The 20,724-nt window shown below is 44.3% G+C and overlaps 1 pseudogene; it reads left to right on the top strand.

Moving 5' to 3' along the window:
• The first annotated feature begins 180 nt into the window (after positions 1-180).
• LOC147283292 (uncharacterized) lies at positions 181-4,391 on the top strand (annotated as a pseudogene).
• Positions 4,392-20,724: the final 16,333 nt, after the last annotated feature.

The raw sequence follows: 20,724 nt of genomic DNA, 5'->3' as shown, positions 1-20,724 counted from the left end.
CTTTTATTTCATATTTCTTTCCTAGCTTTTAATGTTCAGAACAGTAAGTAAACTTGTTGCCTTGGTCTTTTGTTTCAGATTTTTTATTCTATATATTGATTCATTTTTGTTCTAAAATAAAAAGCATACTTCTAATTATTTTGAATTATTGTTCTTTATCCCACCTACAGGTCAGTAAACATGGTTAAGCGTACTACGAGATCAGCGTCCAAGAAAAAGGCAACAGAAAATGTCACTTCTCATCCTAACCTCCAACCAATGGACACACAGCCAACTCCAAAAGAATCTCAAGATAGGCCTCAAATCTCAGAACAAGGACCACTTGATTCACCTACAAATCGTACTGGTGGGTCACTGCACAGAGAGGGCACTCCAGAGCCTGTTATCCAACTCAACCAAACACCTACATCCCCACAAGCACCCCAGCATGAACCTGCATCATCAGAAGTACCCCAAGCTGCATCATCACAAGCACCCCAAGCTGCATCCTCACAAAAGAGTAGAGGAAAAACCAAAATGAAGGACATTGCTTTGGATGCTGATAGTCGGGTTGAGTTGAATGGACTGATGGGGGTGAAGCAATTGGAGATGGATCAGTCAGTTTGTCTTCATATTTAGGACCACTTGTGCGAGAAAATGTACCTGTAACACTTGATGATTGGAGGAAAAATGATTCCGATAAAAAAGAAATTTTGTGGAAATCTATTAAGGTAAGTGAAAATAGTTTAATGGTACTTTTTCTAACATTTTATCTGATCATATAAATTTTATATGTACACTGTTATGTACATATTTTACCTAGTTGTGCAAATTTTTACTAATTCTACAATGTATAACTTGTAGGCAAGGTACAAAGTTGATGAGGGATGGCAAAAAGACTATATATTTAAGGAGATGGGCTGTCTTTGGAGAGCTTCAAAATCAAGATTAGTTCACCAAATACTCACAGCACCAAATGAAGAAGAAAGGCTTAAACTCCGGCCTGATAACATTAAAGATATTAATGTATGGAAGAGTTTTGTAAAGTAAAAAACAAGTCCAACATTTAAGGTAAACACATTGATTAACTAACTGTTGTACTTTTATAGTGAAAGTTACATAAGTTATTTACATATTTTTTTCAAATGAATTGTTCTAGGCTAGAAGTGAGAAGTACATAAAAATGAGGCGCAAACAAATTCCACACACATGCAGTCGAAAAGGATTTGCTCGATTGACTGTTGACATGGTGATATATAACTTGTTGAATTTAATATATTTTTAGCTAGGTTTTTGTTTATTAAATAGTTCAAGTAGTGGTATTTCTGTTTGATATATATTATTATTTTTCTTTCAGAAAAAGACTAGTGCAAACCCATCCTCCATTTCTAGAGTTCAAGTTTGGATTAAATCACGCACCAGAAAAGATGGTAAACCAGTGAACACATCAGCTGGTGAAACTATTGTAAGAAAGATCATCTATATACTTTACATTACCTGGCACCCCTTTATGATATGTCTGCCTAATTTTGTATGGTACTTTGTTTTTATTGTACTTATCTATTTTTTTTATCACCTCCTTTAGGAAGAGTTGAAAAAATTAGAAAGTGTTTCACCATCGTGCTCAACAACTAATGTGAAAGAAGATGCTCTAACCAAAGTCTAGGGGTCGGCAATGGGCCGGGCTGGGCTAGCCCGGCCCAAATTTTTTGGGTTCGGGCCGGGCTCGGGCTTGAATTATAGAAGCCCAATAGGGCTTTCGGGCCGGACCGGGCCGGGCTTGGGCTTGGGCTTTAATACACAAGCCTAAGGCCCGTCCATCGGGCTTTGGCTTGCGGGCTTGGAGGGCCGGGCCGGGCTAGGCTCGAACGGGCAGCCCAAAATGGGCCCAAAGCCTATTTAGACACATATATATCTTCAAAAAAAAAAAAGGATTTTGGCTATATTGTGATTTGAACATGAGACCTCACATAACAAACTCTCAACCAACTGAGCTGACTAGTTTATTTGTCAAGTTTGTAAATCATAACATATTTAATAGCTCTTTCGTTTATTTACTTCAATAAATTATTAATATACTTATTAAGTTATTATATAATACTATTATGTTAGTAATAGTGTAATACCATAAATAATAAACTTTTAAAATTATATACACCATTACAACTATAATAAAACATAAATGTACATATATATTATTATATATTTTATTACATATTTTTATAAACAAACGATGCAATTGTGTTGTCAACGATCCAAACTGTTCAAATTTTAGTTCCTCACTCAAAGATAATTTGTGCAAAAAATTAGCTCAATCGGAGATGTCAAAGTGACATAATGGTGGTCAAATTAATGAACGATCGTGGTTTTTCTAATGATCATCGAATGGGTAGATGAATTTCGATTTAGCCGATTTTTTGTACTGATGATCTTTGACTATGAATATAGAAAATGAACAGGTCAGATTGTTGAAATCACGTTGTGGTCTTCATAATTATGGAAACAATAAGGTTTCAACGGGAAAATTATTAGAATTATACTCTTCAAGTGTATTTATATGTAGAAGCTCACATATCGATCTTGTTTTCAACGATCCGAACCGTTCAAGTTTTAGTTCTCCACTCAAAGAGAATTCTTGCAAAAAATTAGCTTAATCGAAAATGTAAAAGTGATTTTTCTAAATGTAACAGTGGTCGAATTAATGAACGATCGTGCTTTTTCTAATGATAATCGAATGGGTAGATGAATTCCGATTTAGCCGATTTTTTGTAAGGATGATCTTTGACTATGAAAATAGAAAATGAACGGTTCAGATCGTTGAATTAATGAAATGACAATTGTGGTTTAATAACTTTAATTATACTTGTATTATAAAAGTTGTATATACACATATACATTTATATTTTATTATACTTGTAATGTTGTATATAATTTTAAAAGTTTATTACTTTATTATTTATGGTATTACATAGTTTACACTATTACTATTTACTAACATTATAGTATTATATAATAACTTAATAAGCATATTAATAATTTATTATAGTAAACAAACAAAAAACTTATTAAATATGTTATGATTTCCAAATTGGGCTTTGGGTCGGGCTTTGGGCGGGCCTAAACGGGCGGGCTTCGGGCGGCCCATGGGCTTCAAGGGGATGGCCCAAGCCCAACCCAAGAGACTTTCGGGCCGGCCCAATTTTCGGGCCAAATCGGGCTTCGGGCCTAATGGGCCGGGCGGGCTTCGGGTGGGCTTCGGGCCTTGGGCTTTTTGGTGAGGCCTACCAAAGTCCTTGGTCCAGATGTTAATGGAAGGATAAGAGCAATGGGAAAAGGAATGACCCTTACTAAATTATCTTTCTTACAATCGAGGGACAAACATGTGGCCCAGCTTCAAGAAGGCCAGATTGAACTTAAAGATAGGATAAAGTATTTGGAGGACTTAGTCTGTGGTTTAATGAACATTCAGGCAAGTAACAAACTGTTAAATATATATTCTTTTGATTTAGATACAATTGTAACCTATTTACTGATTGAATCCAAACTTTATGCATTATTAGGGTCAACCAAATGGGGGTCAACAAAATGGGGAATATGAAAATGCTTCTTCGCCAATGGTAAAGTTGTTACTTGTATTGCATGATAAAAAATAAAATAAAAAGCTATGTACAAGAGCAAATATCAATTTAAAACTATACCTGATATTTTTTCTTCTTATGTTTGCCTTGTTATTATATAGAGTGTTAATACTCACACACAAACCAAGTGCAAGTTGGTAGATTGGACTGGATCAGGGGATATAGTTGCTGAAGGACGTTGGTCTTCAAGTGATCCAAAAGAACTTGTTCATCACATCCCTCTTGGGCCTAATGCCATGAAGGTTTGGATTGACATAGCAAAGCAACCTGAAGCATTTTTATGGAGGCCTACATCTTGTATGACTTGTATTGAAGAAGCTATTGGTAATACAGTTGCATGGCCAGCTGACAAAGTTGTTATGCCCATGAGTCAACAAGCTGAGGAAAATGACAATTTATCTTCTCCGTCGGTAAAATACTTACTTGTATTGAATTATCATACATATACATGTTGAAATATCAATCTAAAGATAACTAATATTTTCTTTTGTTTCTTATTGTTAGAGTGTGAATAATAATTCAAAGAGCAAGTGCAAGTTGTTAGATTGGACTGGATCTGGTGAGATAGTGGCTGAAGGACGTTGGTCTTCAAGTGATCCAAAACAGCTTGTTCATCATATTCCTCTAGGACCGAATGCCATGAGAATTTGGGTAGATATAGCAAGGAAACCCGAAGCATATTTATGGAGGCCTTCATCTGACATGACTTGTATTGAAGAAGCTCTTGGCAGTACAGTAGCATGGCCTGCAGACAAAGTTGTTATGCCACAATAGAGATTTAGGTAAGCATTTATCAACTCAAAATATTTAAAATTGAGTTTCATGGTGATTTTTTTTTTATTGTTTTTGGTTGTGAAATCTGTCTTGGAACTCTAAAAAGATGATTGTGTGTGAACTTGTATGCTTGGCAGGTTACAATCATTCTAAAACCCAAGTTTTAGTTGAAAACCCCAAACTATCTTGTAAAACCAGTTTTGCCCTTATTGTGATCTTTTGAAAACTGGTACCGTTTGACAAAGTCGTTGGTTTTGACATTTTGCCAACTTAAACTAGACTTCCATACCTTTAATTTCAGCTAAGAATCATCTCATTCTGAGTTTTTTTATCATTGGGCTAGATTTATCAACTGTCTAACTTTTTTAAAGGTACTTTTTTATAGTATTTAAAAGAAACTAAACCAAAGATCTGTATTAAAAGACATTTATATAGTATTGATCTTGAAGTTCTTTTCTTTATGTTTTACAAATTTATCATACTATTTAACTTAGTACAATTCTAGTGCAATAAATACAGAATTAGTAATATGATATTAATTATACAGTTTATACTCACTCTCCCAAATTCTGAGCGCTGGTCATAGGCTGCGTAATGCCATGCACACCCTTTCTTGAGCATTACTTCCTGGTTGAAATTGAGAAGGGAGAGATTAGAAGACTTGTTGGCAATATATGGCAGAAAGAGATTAATGTTAGGTGGCATAATACCTGTACAAATATGCCATTGCTATATATGTCACCTACACAACGGCCATAACGATCTTGCCCATAGACAAGGACCCTCAAACACTTGCCTTGAATAAGCTGAACCAGCTCATCTTTGGCTTATTTTCCGTATGGTATTTTACTCTCTGGTGCATCTATACCCCTGTTTTCTCTTAGAATCAATTATCTTTCGCTTTTAGAATAAGTTGCAGCTAGTTGAAAGCCTACAAGCAGATAATCTTACCTTAGTCGAATCCAATACTTTCGGGCAAGAATATCCTCGTTTTGAAAATTCAGTACCCTAGATGAAGGGGAAAAATCAATTAGAAACCCTTTTTTATTTTAGAAGTTAAATGGTGTTAAATCTAAATGATCAATTACATGAAATTTATGCAAAAGGCATATGATATCCAACCGATATCCTGCATCAGTGATTTTTTTGTGAAGTTCATCTGCCTTTGTATAATTCTTATTAGTGCGTGCTTTTGATCTTTGGATGGCCGCCGTGTGTACATCGGTCGGAACACATGATGACTCTTTGGGATCTACTGTGCTTACATACACTGTGACAGTATCACCATCTGGAATTGCTTTTGCGTCAACCTGGTTTCATCAAAATGATTTACCAATCAGAACTAGTTTCAAGGCACTTAGTTTTGGTGAAAAGAAGTACCAAAAAATGTCAACAATAAATACTATAGCGTTCATTAAATGCTGGGAAAAAAGAACAATAGCGTTTTAAAATGCTATAGTAAGGGCATTAAACGCTATTATACACAATATTATAAGAACCAAAAAACACCATTATAGTGTCCCAATAATAGCGTTTCTAGTATGTTATAGCATTTTAGAAACGCTATTATAATATATTTCTATAGCGTTTGGAAATGCTATAATAGATGTGCTCTTTTATAGCATTTGAAAAACGCTATCAAAAAGTTCGACCTATTATAACGTCGGCTGTCATAGCGTTTTGGATAATGCTATTATAAGGGTTTTATAGCGTTTTTTGAGTGCTATAAATGACCATTTTTGTTGTAGTGGGATTTACTCCACGCGTGTGTATGGCCAGGATATTGCCTGCCTGTGCGATGCAGGAATTCCACACAGGTGTATGGCCAGGATTATTCAGGGTATATAGCATGGTGGAAAATGAATTTGGTTATTTTCAGAAATTATTAAATATGTTTTTAAGTGAGGGATTTCTTTTGAATTCTATCAAGGTTGTTGTTACAATGTTTTACAGTTCGTTTGTTTTAAGAAATTGTTATTTGAGAAATATATATTGTTTTATGGGATTTCTTAAGTTTAAATAAACTTTATGGTTTTAAACTGGGGGATTTCAAAGAGTGACGCGAGGTCTTAGAGCTAAACGTGTTTTTGAAGGATTTTCTGAAACATGAAGTTTACCTCAAATGTTCGTTTCTATTAAACTGTCCACTCACTAAGTTTGTCTCACGGTTTATTTTGTTTTGTTTTAAATTGTCCCCCTAGGTAGTAGCTTTGGTGGAGGTCGAGCCAATCACGTCGAGGCGGTTACATCCATATTCCTTCTCGGACCAGTAGGCGTCATTCTATTTTTTGGTGTAAAATTCTTTGTAATGGATTAGAGGCTATGATAACCACTTAAAATATTTAGTTGGCTTCTCTGTGAAATTGTTGGGTCTGAGACCCTATTTGGTTGTGGTAGAGGTGATTGATGACTTAGAAGTGCTTTTTAACAGGTTTTGAAATTTCTGGGTTAGTCCATTTTCAGGGGAGGTTCTGCCGAATTTTCGGTAGGATTTTCCTTGAATTTGGATTCCCGCAGGACCTCTCCGGGTTTCAGGGTGGAATCCGGGGGCGGTCCTACCATGGTACCACACCGGTCCATCTCCTTTGATTTTGTTTCTCTTACAAGAAGATCTAATGTCATCATCCAGCAAGACTTCGGATCAGCTAGGTCACCAATTCTAAGTTGTTGCATCTCTCTTATAGAAATTTGTAACAATATATTGGCGCCATCTGTGGGAAGATCATCCTCAGCCGTTGTGTTCACCACCACAAGTGCTAAGTTCTTCCTCCAAACAAGTCATCATGACTACTATCTTTCGTGACAGCAGTTCTTCTTCAGGAGCATCTCAGAATGATGAACATCAACCTGAGACACCTGAGAAGACAAGGGGAACACAACTTCCCAGAGTACCGAAATCCAAAGGCCCTTCGAAAATTAGGGCTGCTCACAAACTCCTTAGGGAGAACCAACGACATCTGACCGCTGAGAATGCACTCCTCAAACAGAATAACGAGCTGCTCGCAAAACAAGCCGAACTGGCCGAGGAACTTGCGCGTCATCGCGCTCAGCTCGAGAACAGCGGAAGATCGGATTTCAGATCGCTTCGAACCTGAACCGAGCAGGAGGTCCTTTCGCCATCTCCTTCTCTGCAGAGCACTCCGGCCGAGCCGGACGATCAGCCCCCTCGGCAGGATGCGGATTGCACCTTCCCGGGCTTCGAAGACATGCCCCCGACCGAACAGGCCGAGTTCCACCGTCTCCTTCAGCAAAAGCAGGCGGCCTTCAGGAAACACTCTCCCAAGGGTTTGGGGGGAAACCGTGCCGATCCGAACACAAGTCAACGGCCTCCAGCCCGATCCAGATTGGGGGCCATCAGTCCAACCGGTTCGGCCGAACCCAGGGTATCAATCAGGGACAGGCTCGGGCTTACCACCAGCCAAGATCCTTCCCCGTCAGGAACTTGTTCAGGGAGACGATTCGCGAGTGACCTGCTGGGATTTACCATGATCATGTCCGACCGGCGCCCGGTGGCCGAAAGGATCACTCGTCAGCCACTGAACGAGAGACTCGGTAACCGGACCGAGTGCTCAGGGGAGACTGCAGCTGAGCCGACCACGCCCAATGTGGAATCTTGTCCGGACTTTGGTCCAAAGCCAAATTCGGAGTGTCCACGATCGGCTCGGCCAAGTCGAGGTCTCCAAGGGGTACACCGGTAGAACCGATCACGAGGAAGAACTCACCCTCCCATACACCAACAGGATCATGGATGCTGAGGTCTCCCGGGATACAAAACCCCCCAAGATGGATCAGTACGATGGGACTAAGGATCCCTACGATCATCTTGACAGCTTCAGATACGCCATGGAGGCCTGCCAGACATCTGAGGCCACAAAGTGCAGAATCTTCCCTTCAACCTTGAAGGGATCGGCTCGGAGATGGTTTCGAACTCTCCAGCCGAACTCCATCGACTCTTTCGCCGACCTTAGGAGGCCCTTCCTGACGAGATATCGGGTTGTATTCGAATGACTCTACAACTTGAACAATATGTCGCTCATCAAACAGCAGAAAGGGGAGAGACTCAAGACCTATCTGATCCGCTTCAACATCGAGTATACGAAGTGTGACGATTACGACGATAGATCAGCTAAGAATGCTCTTATGCAAGGTCTGCTCGCCGGGGGACTCCGCTCCCATATGATGAGGAACCCTCCTTCCACCTACGATGAGCTTTCTGCTGAAGCCACCAAATGGGCACGGGTTGAAGAGTGGGATGCTCAGGTGGAGGCCCTGAATTCCAAACCAACCCCGGCCAAACGGAAGGAAGGAGAGGTCGCAAGCCCCAAGCCTCAGGTCCAAACCAAGAAGTCCCGGATTGAGGAACCGCGCCAACTTCTGAGCAAGGTGCCCAAGTTCGTCCAGTACACGGAGTACACTCCTCTCAACGCCGGTCTGGAGACTATCTTCTCCAAGATCAAAGATCAACTCCCAGCTGCAAGGAGATCAAGGGACCACCCCCAGATAAGATCAAGGAGGGAGTCTTCTGAAAGTACCATTCCAATCATGGTCATCGGATCGATCGACGGAGGCCCAACCTTCGTGGGAAGCTCGAACCGATCCCAGAAGAAGTACATCAGACAAGCGGCTCATGCTCACGAGTCCTTGTCGGTCCAAGCGGGTCAGCCCAGCACTTCCAAAAGACAACGGAAGGACTGGGCACCGGTCACCTTCGAGCCAAACGAGGTAAACGGGATCATCTTCCCACACTATGATCCGGTGGTCATAGTGGCTGAAGTGGCCGGAACCACCATCGCGCATTCCTTCATCGATGGGGGAAGTTCAGTCAACATCCTCTACCATTCCGCATTCGAGCAGATGGGCATCGGTGAGGACAAGTTAGAAGCTGATACGCCGGCCTTGATCGGGTTCGGGGGAGAAGTGGTTCAACCCCTCGGACACATCTACCTTCGCCTTTCGCTCGGGAAGGGGCCAGTCAAGAAAACTTGCATGACGTGCTTCATCGTTGTTAAGCGGCCATCAACTTATAACATCATCCTGGGCAGACCGGCCCTGGTCGATCTCAACTGCATCGTCCACTACGCCAACCTCCTCATCAAGTGTCCAGTGGGCGATGACTGCATCGTCATCCAGGGAGACCAGTGTTCAGCTTGATCATGCAACGCCACCTCCATCAGGCAGAAGGGTCAACCGCCGAACTTCCAGGAGCTGGACTCCATCGCTGATTCCGGCAGGTGGCCGAGGGCGGAGACATTCGACTTCACGGCCGAGCCGAACTAGGACTCTCGCCCCCTCCCGGCCGAAACCTGGGAAGAAGTGCCGATCTCAGAAGACACCCCAAATCGGCTCGTCCGGGTAGGAGCTCAGCTCGGCCCAGAATAGCGATCGGCCATACTCGACTTCCTCCGCGCTAATGCGGAAGTGTTCGCCTGGTCTTACGATGACATGCCAGGCATATCCTTTGACGTGATCACCCACAGGCTGAACATCGACCCGGGGTGCAAACCGGTCCGTCAGAAGAGGAGGTCGTACGATCCGGTCCGATATGCAGCCATGGCTGAAGGGGTGACCAAGTTGCAAAACAACGGGTTCATTCGGGAGGTCAACTATCCCAATTGGCTTGCCAACGTGGTCATGGTGAAGAAAAACAATGGGAAATGGAGGATGTGTGTGGACTTCACCGATCTGAACAAGGCATGCCCCAAAGACAGTTTTCCGCTACCTAGGATAGATCAGCTTGTCGATGCGACGGCAGGACACAAGCTCCTCAGCTTCATGGATGCCTATTCTAGGTACAACCAGATCCTCATGCACAAACCCGATCAGGAAAACACATCCTTCATAACCGATCGCAGCATGTACTGCTACAAAGTCATGCCCTTCGACCTTAAAAATGCTGGAGCCACCTACCAAAGGCTGGTCAACCACATGTTCAGATCTTCCATAGGCAAATCCGTGGAGGTCTATGTGGACGACATGCTGGTCAAGAGCATCAAGGCGGACGACCACGTCAGGGACCTCTCAGACATGTTCGGAGTCCTGAAGGAATATCAGATGCGGCTGAACCCAGCCAAATGTGTCTTTGGGGTTCGGTCAGGAAAGTTCCTTGGCTACCTGGTCAGCCAACGGGGGATCGAGGCCAATCCGGAGAAAATCTAAGCCTTGATTAATATGAAGTCCCCAAAGACACGCAAGGAAATCCAGAGTCTGACTGGAAGAGTCGCCGCCCTGAACCGGTTCATCTCAAAATCCATAGACCAGTGCCTCCCTTTCTTCAAGGCTTTGAAGGGAGCAGGGAAGGGCATAAAATGGACCCCCTAATGCGAGCAGGCCTTTCAAGATCTGAAAAGGCACATGGGGGAACCTCCTATCTTATCCAAACCAGAGGAAGGTGAAGAACTTTTTCTCTACCTCTCCGTTTCTGACTCGGCTCTCAGCTCAGTTCTGGTGAGAGAGGTCGGCGGAGTACAGCATCCAGTCTTCTACACAAGCCGAGCCCTCACCGACGCCGAGACCAAGTATCCAAAATTTGAGAAGATGGCTCTTGCCCTGGTCAGCTCGGCTCGGAAACTAAGACCCTACTTCCAAGCTCACTCAATCATCGTCTTGACTGATCGGCCACTTAGGCAAATCCTTGCCAAACCCGAGACTTCGGGTCGGCTCATCAAGTGGTCAATCGAGCTTGGCGAGTTTGACATCACCTACCGTCCCAGGACGGCCATCAAAGGCCAGGCCATGTCAGACTTCATCTGCGAGTCAACCACCGCAACTGAAGATCCACCATGCACCGACGCTACACCAACCGCGTCCAATCCAAACACAAACGGCGATCGCAGCCAGGCTGATCTCCTCACCTGGACCCTCTACGTGGACGGATCTTCCAACGCAATGGGAAGTGGAGCCGGGCTTGTTTTGATCTCCCCAGAACAAGTCGTGATGGAGTATGCTCTTCGCTTCAGATTTCAAGCATCTAACAATGAAGCAAAATATGATGCACTCATCGCCGGACTCAGATTGGCAAAAGAGCTCGGCGCGACCAAACTGAACATCTTCAGCGACTCCAAACTCATCGTCAATCAGATATTGGGAGAATATGAGACTCGAGAACCTAGCATGACTGCCTACCTCGAGAAGACTCGTTTGCTGCTCGGGAGCTTCCAAGAGTACAAACTATCCCAAATCCCGAGGGCAGAGAACTGCAGAGCTGATGCCTTAGCAAGCCTGGCCTCGGCCACAGATACCGGATCTGCTAGGCACGTTCTAGTTGAAATCTTGGATAGGCCTAGCACTGGCGAAGAAGGACCTACCATCATGCAGACCGAGGCCGAGCCAAACTGGATGACGCCAATCATCAGCTACTTGGTCTCCGGGATCCTCCCCCTGAAGAGGGACAAGGCACGTCTCATCAAAACAAGGTCGGCTCGGTTCAGCATTATCGACGGTCGGCTCTACAAGAGGAGCTTATCCCTACCCTACTTGCGGTGTGTCACCCCCCAAGAAGGTCAGGATGTGCTGAGAGAAATCCATGAGGGGATATGCGGAAACCACTCTGGAGGAAGAGCCCTCGCTTACAAGACAATCAGACAGGGTTACTTTTGGCCTACACTGAACAAGGACGCGGATCATCTCTCTCGCGCTTGTGTCAAATGCCAACAGTTTGCCACGGTCCCCCATCAGCCTCCTCAATTGCTGACCTCTATATCCAGTCCTTGGCCATTCGCGCAGTGGGGACTCGACCTGATCAGCCCTATGCCAAGGGCGAAAGGGCAAGTCACAATGGCCATAGTAGCAGTCGACTACTTCACAAAATGGGCCGAGGCTGAACCCCTAGCCACCACTACAGCCGAACGGATAGAAACCTTCGTGTGGAAGAACATCATATGCCGGTTCGGCATGCCGCACACCATCATAGCGGACAATGGCAAGCAGTTCGACTATAAGAAGTTCAGAAGTTTTTGTTCACGTCTGAACATCAACTTGCGCTTCACCGCCCCTTACCATCCGCAATCAAAAGGACAGGTCGAGGCCATCAACAAGATCATCAAAAAGACCTTGAAGACCAAGCTTGATAATACTAAAGGGAATTGGCCTGAACTCTTGCCAGAGGTATTATGGTCCTACCGAACTTCCTATCGCAACTCCACGAAGGAAACACCTTATTCATTGGCGTTCAGAACTGACGCTGTTGTTCCTGTCGAAATGGGGACTCCTTCATTCCGGACCAGCACATACAACTCGGAGACCAATGACACCGGACTTCGGCTCGGCCTAGACATGATCAAGGAGAGGCGAACCGACGCCAATCTCTGCCGAGCTGCCTACCAACAGAAGGTAGCCAAATACTACAACCAAAGGGTCAAACCAAGGAGCTTCGAATTGGGCAATCTCGTCATGAAGAAGAACCCCCTTGCCATCAAAGAGAGCTCATTCGATCCGAACTGGACCGGACCATACAGAATCACAGGCATAGTCAAGCCTGGCACTTACAACTTGGCCACTTTGGTTGGGAAGCCTCTCAAGCATAGCTGGAACGCTGAACACTTGAAGACTTATTATCAGTGAAATGTAGTTAGGATCGGGGACTGTCCGACCTAACATTTGTTCCAATCAATGAAAGGATGAACACATTTTCGACTCATCTTCTTCTCATTTTTCGAAGCAAACACTGGAGACTCTACTCCTATACACTTCCAGCAAAGAAGAAAAATCCAAGTGTTTCCTTCGAAAAAATAATAAACTCATGTGCCAAGCTGAAGCTCCACTTTCGGCCCGATGCTCGGCATATTACAGACTCGTCAGGTCTATAAACTCATGTGTCGAGCTGGCGCGCCACTTTCGGCCCGATGCTCGGCATATTACAAGACTTATCAGGTCTATAAACCCCTGTGCCGAGCGAGCAAGCCATTTTTGGCCCAATGCTCGGCATAGTACAGACTTATCAGGTCTATAAAAATCCCTGTCCGAGCCGGAGTGACTTCCTACAATCCTAACGTTCAACAGGATATTTCTAAAGGAAAAATATACCCTCAAACCCAAACTTTCATCGTGCATGCCGAGCCGATCTGAAAGTAAGTTTGAATATTTTTTCTCAAAAACAAAATTCCCAATATTTCAATGGGTATATCAAGCCCATCTGGGATCATTAGGGATTCCAAATTCCTACTTATCTTCATTATGCTTATCAGGCTGATCCGAAGACAAGTTGTAATTTGTCATTACAGTTCATTCCATTGCGATCGTCAAGTCGAGCCAATCGCAAAATGCCTTTGTTTTTGTCATGATTGTTACTTTTATCATTTTCTTATTCATGTGTTACTTGTTATGTCTTTGGTTTCATCCCCGAGCTGAACTAACAACAACTTGTTTCATAAAGAAAATACTAGATAAATTAACAAGATAAATAAAAAAAAAAAATTGTTCATAACCGATCAAACCCGAGCCACACATCGGCTCGGAGAGGAATAAAAACAACAACAAAAAAGCATAAAAATAGCAGGCATCATGTTGATCTCTCGGCGGGCCCCTCCAGGATCGGCTCGGTGGACCCCTCGGGCGTCTCCTCCCTGAGCTGCACCACCTCGACCCTGCCGATCTGCATCTTAGCGTTGGGATCGGATTCGGGGACTGGGGGGATCGGGGTCGGCTCACATTCGGGCAACGGCGGATCCTCCGAAGTCGGCTTGGCCACAGACACGACCACCTCGGCCGGAGCTTCACGATCGGGAAGAGGAAGCTCTTCCTGTTGACTCTCCTGGGTGTCCTCCTTGCCATCGGACTCGCCGAGGAATGAGAAATCCCAGTCCGGCCTCTTCGACCGGATCTCCTCCAGAAGCTCCTGATACCCCTCAAATTGGGCATTGGCAAGTGCCTGGACGCTCGGCAGCCCAGCTTGACGCCGAGACTCGACTGCTCTTCGCTCGGCAGCCTCGACGTCTCGCTGGAGATCGTCGACGAACTGGCCCAGGGCGGCCACTTTCTGCTCAGACTCCAGGAGCTCCTTTCCGAGCCGAGCCACCTCCACTTCCCTCTCAGCCAACTTGGTCCGCAGATCGGCAAACCGCTCTTGCTCTGCCTTGACCTCCCGCTCGGCCTCGGCCAGCTTCTCTCTCAGCTCACCGTTCCTCTCCCGAAGCCTCCTCATCTTCGCCTCGGCGTCGACGGCGGCCTGGGCTGCTTCAAATTGCCTGAGGAGGAGCTGCAAAACAGAGAGAAAGTGTTAGTCCGAGCCGATCAGAAAAAACGTAAAAAAAAAAAAAAAAAAAAAAAAACGAAGCCAAACATACTTACCACCATGGCCTGGCGAGAGGCGTTCAGTGCCTTGCTGCTGAAGCTCGGGGTCTCCTAACCGGCCCAGAGCCCCTCCACTATCTTCGGCGTGACCACGCGTTTGAAGCCAGTCACGAACGGTTCAATGGAGGGGTCCACCTTCACTGTCTTCATGGAGGCCGAGCCAGACACCTCGGCATCGGCACCACCAGGCTCGGCCCGAGTCCTCTTCTCCGGCCGATCTTCGGTCGCAGGGCCCTTCTTCTTCTCTCCGTGCCGAACTGGTCTCGGCACAGAAGGCCCAGGTTGTGCTGCTGCGGCGGCAGGCACTGGAATCGGCTCCGCGGGGGCCCATCCTGCAGCCTTCATTTGGGCGCTCCTTTCCGCCTTCCTCCTCAGCTGAGCATCCAGATCGGCGGAACTCATCCCCTTTTCTGTCCTTGGATTCCACCTGGCATAAACCAGGAGATCCCGCTCGACCTGATCTGGGTCTCCCCGAGCAGGAATTTGGTGGATAGATATTCTGCTGGCGAGTCCCTGATGGCGGCGATCTGATCCCTAAGCTCGCCCCGAAGCTTGTACTTGCCCCAGCTAACTGCAAGAATGAAACGGAAGGAGTTAGCTTCAAAAAAAAAATATATATCTACACAAGTCTCTTTCGAATCGGCTCTTCCAGACATCCAATGCCCACCTGGAATCCTAAAGGCTCTGGGGACCCGAGCCAAAGGAGGACTGTTCAGATCGGCGAACTCCCAATCCCCAGAAACGAAGAAGTATCTCCTCTTCCAAGTCTTCTGGGAAGAGGGATTCCCTGTAAACAGTGGCCCCAAATAGGCCTGCAAATTGTAGAAGCCGAGCTCGGTCTACTTCGACCTAAGTGCATAGGAGCAGAACAGAATATCCTTGTCTAGCACACACTTGTGCACCGTGTGCCACAAGATGTGCATAGACAGGATAATCCTATACACGTTGTGATTCAGCTGATGCGGCGCCGCGCCGATCATGGCCAGCCAGTCTTGCAGGAAAGGATGCAGGGGGAGTCGAACCCCGTTCTCGAACATTTCGGGGTACATGGTCACCCATCCCTTGGGGGGTCAGCTCGGCTTCTCTCCCACGGTCGGTAGCCTTGTCAGCACGGACTCGGGGATGGCGTACCGAACCCTCAGATCCTCGAGATGAAACTCGGTCATCTCATTGGGAATCTGGTCGGCCTTCCACGCCAACTCCTCGTAGAAGTCCGGATCGATCGGACTCCCCATCACCGATCCGAGCCAATCCGAGGTCGACGCCTCGTGACCCCTGTTCCTTTCTTCCGAGCCCGAGGTGAGCCTCCTCAGAACACTTGAGCTCGGCTCGGCCTCTACATCCTCCTCGTCGCCCCGAGGTTGGCGTACTTCACCTGGGTTACGATCCAAGGAAGAGATGACCTCGTCCAGCTCCTCGAAAAGGCCATCCTAATCTGCCTCCCCCCCTGGTGGGCTTCGGCTCAGCTCAGCCTCACTGTCTCCTTCGAAGGCGCCCCCCGAGCCGAGCCGAGCCGAGCCGACCACTCGAGTCGGTTTCAGACATCACAAACACTTTTCTGTTTTCTCTCTCTTATCTTTTTGAATCAAAAAGTGTCTTTTTCAAGAACACTCAAGACCACACCCAGAAAACCTGAAAATACAGAAAAACTCAAAAGTGGACAGAATCACTTACTGGTTTTGTCCGGCCAAATCTCTCCGCCCTCAATACCCTCGAAACCACCTCGCCTATGACTGTACCTGGTCGGAATTGGGATCGGACCACCACTCAATAGATGGAGAGAAGGTGAGATTTGCGGGGAGAGAGAGAACTTTGCGGAGAGAGAGTGAGCTTCAGAAACTGGAAATGGAAAATGAAAGGGAAGAGAGAGAAAGAAGCCTCTTATACCCCCATGCAAACAAATCCTGACCCTCCAAAAATGGCGCTTCAAATCCCAGATCATGCCACCTGTCAACATTCAAAATACCCATAAATGAGGTGACCCTTACGTTCCCCCATACAGACACCAAACGTCCCTTCACCTGTCGCCGAGATATTTTTGCCAGGCACAAGTCATCACTTGTTCGGATCCTCGGGAACACAGACTTATCCAGTTCTGCTCGGATCAGACAACATATCATTTTTGGAAGGCCACCATACTCCAACTTTCAATCCACCACTGTCCGCTCAGATCGGAAGCTGGGGGACTCCTGTTTGTGGATAAACCCACACCGATCCAACAGCCAACCATGGCTGGACACGTGGCCGGTCAGACCCAACTTCAGTGTTTGACTTCTCAGTGGTCAAACTTTGACCTCCACATCAGCACACAGCTCGGCACTCCCTCTGTCAGTTCGGATCGGATCTCCATGCCGAGTCCTTCGTCCCCGATCCGACCCGAATCGATGATCTTCCAGGGGATTGAGTGTTCATCTTTCCATGATCATCCCGGTTCGGATCGGCTCGGCGCTGAAGGAACATCCTTTCGAATTCTAGCAACAACTGATTACGACTCGGAGGGGGCACTACCTACTGGATCGGCTTGGATGGGAACTCCATGTCCGATCCGATCACACATGGATTTCATGTATACGCATAAGGGCATGTGTTCGGGTCGGCTCGGCTCCCCGCCGCCATTCCAGGGAAGATCGCGTTGGGACGAACCGTCACACTTAAATGCACCTGACAAGATCTTCTGACAAATGGGACTTCCCAGTCCACATTCATGACTACTGAGGTAGTTCACCTGAATCTTCCATACTTGCATTCAATGCAGCATTGAATGCAAAGGAGGTGGGTAGCTGTGCATGCCACTGTTCACGACTGAACGCGTGGATCTTTCTCAACCAGCCAACCATATGCAGGTAACTTACTCATCACAATCTCCTTTGCCTATATATACCAGCTTATATGTGCAAAATCAAGGATCTAGCTATCAACTCACCAGACAAACACTTACACAAAAACTTTCACTCACCCAAGAGCATACCCAACTTACTGAGAATAAACCCAAAACATTTACCTTGTTCTTCCTATTCTCCAAAGTTCATCCTTTGTTCTTCCTCACCTCTTTTCAAACACCATCAAAGATACATCACTGACTTCATCATCGGAGCGTGTTTGGCTGGTACCACACCGGTCCATCTCCTTTGATTTTGTTTCTCTTACAGGAAGATCTCACGTCATCATCCAGCAAGACTTCGGATCAGCCAGGTCACCAATTCTAAGTTGTTGCATCTCTCTTACAGAAATTTGCAACAACATGAGTGGACCTTTGTTTATACATTATTTAATGAATTTCATGTTTTGACTCCTATTGTTATCTTGAGTTTTGATTGAGAAATAATAAATTGTGAGTTGGACTTTTGGTTTTGATTGTATTTCTTGAAAACTCATGTTTAAATTAGTTTTGTTATCTCGAGTTTTGGTTAAAAACGGTGATGTCTAGTTGGATTTTGTTTATGAACATGTTTTACAAAATTTCAATAATTAAATTTTATTTCTTATCATGGGCTTGACTTTGAGTATGAGATCCTCAACATAAATGGGATATGGTGTTTTTATATGCATATATATATAAATATATATATTTATGTCAAATTGTTTTCAAATGAAATTTCAAGGAAAGGCCCAGATCAATGTATTTTGTGGATTGGTTTCCAATTAACAATGGATATATGGATTTATAAGGTATTCATATCCTTGAGACGTGTTTGAAATGAAAAAATCTTTGAATGGTCAGAAAATCACGTTTTGGGCATGCCTTGCTAGATATTAAAATGATGCGGATTTTAAACCGTCCTATTAGTGCCCTCTCTTAACAGGTATAAGTTGCTCTGCACTTTCCTAAAGATGATTCAGCGGTGTATGACCAGCATTACATACTCGCTGTGCACTTGCCTAGTCGGCAGTGTATGACCAACATAGTATATTGCTCTGCACTCGCCTAGAGATGACTCGACGGTGTATGACCAGCATAATATATTGCTCTGCACTCGCCTCGAGATAACTCAGCAATGTATGACCAGCATTATAAGCTCTGCGTGCACGTATGATCAGCAATTCCCTGGGTACTAGTATGATGTGATTTTATACAGTCCTTGAGATTTTACTTTTATTGAGTCTTAAGTTGTGAGATTTGATAATTTGACTATTATTAGTGTTCTTATTTGAGGTTTTAATTGATAGCACTATCTAATATTTTTTTTTTTGTGAGAAATTTTCGAAGTCTCTTGTCACTACAAGAAAAACATATTTGGGCGACGAACCTATATTCGTCGCCCAAAGCAATTTAGGGCGACGAACAAGAAAATTTGTCGCTCAATGTCATAAAGTTTTGGGCGACGAATAACATGTTCCTCGCCCAAAGTGACTTTGGGCGACGAACTTATCTCGTCGCCTAAACATACGCAACAAACAATTAATTCAGAAATACATTGGGCGAGGAATATACATGTTCGTCGCCCAAAGGCACTTTGGGCGAGGAAAACGTACATTTGTCGCCCAAACTTACTTTGGGTGACAAAATATTTCGTCGCCCAAACTCATTTTGGGCGAGGAATATACATTTCCTCGCCCAAAGGGTCTTTGGGTGACGAAATTATATTCCTCGCCCAAACATAGTTTGGGCGAGGAACTTGTTCGTCGCCCAAAGGGTCATCCTGTTCTGTAATAATGGTTTGGGCGAGGAACCTAACATTTCGTCGCCCAAAAGAGCTTTGGGCGACGAATGGTGAGGTTCCTCGCCCAAGATCACTTTGGGCGACGAAATTTGTAGTTCCTCGCCCAAAGTAAGAATACTTTTTTGTTTACAATTTTATATATGTAATAGCATACGATACGATTGTATTTCCAAAGATCATAACCATTCATTTTTTAATTCCCCACTCAAGGATCATCCATGCAAAAAATTAGCTCAATCGGAGATGTAGAAGTTAGGTAACGGTGGTTGAACTTATGAACGATTGTAAATTTTCTAATACGAATCGAAGTATGAGATGAATTCCAATTTAGCCGATTTTTTGCAGGGATGATCTTCTAGTATAAACGAATAGAATGAACGGTTCCGATCGTTGAAATCACATTGTAGTCTTCACAAATTGTTGAATCGCCAAAATTTCTACCCAAAAGTTAATATAATTATACTCTTCAAGTGTATTTGTATGTAGAAGATCACTTTTGTATTGTGTTTTTAACGATCCGAACCGATCATTCCTTAGTGGCTCACTCAAAGATCATCCATGCAAAAAATTAACTCAATCGGAGATGTAGAAGTTAGGTAACGGTGGTTGAACTTATGAACGATTGTAAATTTTCTAATACGAATCGAAGTATGAGATGAATTCCGATTTAGCCGATTTTTTGCAGGGATGATCTTCTAGTATAAACGAATAGAATGAACGGTTCCGATCGTTGAAATCACATTATAGTCTTCACAAATTGTTGAATCGCCAAAATTTCTACCCAAAAGTTAATATAATTATACTCTTCAAGTGTATTTGTATGTAGAAGATCACTTTTGTATTGTGTTTTTAACGATCTGAACCGATTATTCCTTAGTGGCTCACTCAAAGATCATCCATGCAAAAAATTAACTCAATTGGAGATGTAGAAGTTAGGTTTAGCATTTAGGATGTATGAACGATCTTGATTCTTATAATAATAATCGAACGGGTAGATGAACTCCGATTGAGCCGATTTTTTCCAGGGTTGATCTTTGAGTATGAACATATATGAAGAATGGCTCTGATTGTGATAATCACGTTGTGGTCTTCACAATTATTGAAGATACAAGGTTTTAACGAAAGAGTTGATATAATTTTATTCTTCAAATGCAAAAACCACTGATTTATATGTAGAACCTTATATGTCGATTGTGTTTTTAACGATCTGAACCGTTCATTTATTAGTTTGTCACTCAAAGATCATTCCTCTAAAATATTAGGTCAATTGGAGATCTAGAAGTTTGGTATTGGAGCTCGAACGTATGAACGATCATGGTTCATAAAAAAATTAAACTTTGGGCGACGAAATGTAGCTTTAGGCGACGAACAGTGCGTCGCCCAAA

This window comes from Dryas octopetala, chromosome 5 (assembly GCF_963921425.1).
Source record: "Dryas octopetala chromosome 5, drDryOcto1.1, whole genome shotgun sequence".
Lineage (NCBI taxonomy): Eukaryota > Viridiplantae > Streptophyta > Magnoliopsida > Rosales > Rosaceae > Dryas > Dryas octopetala.
Note: the sequence above shows the minus strand (reverse complement) of the source record. Positions and strands in the feature narration are given on the sequence as shown.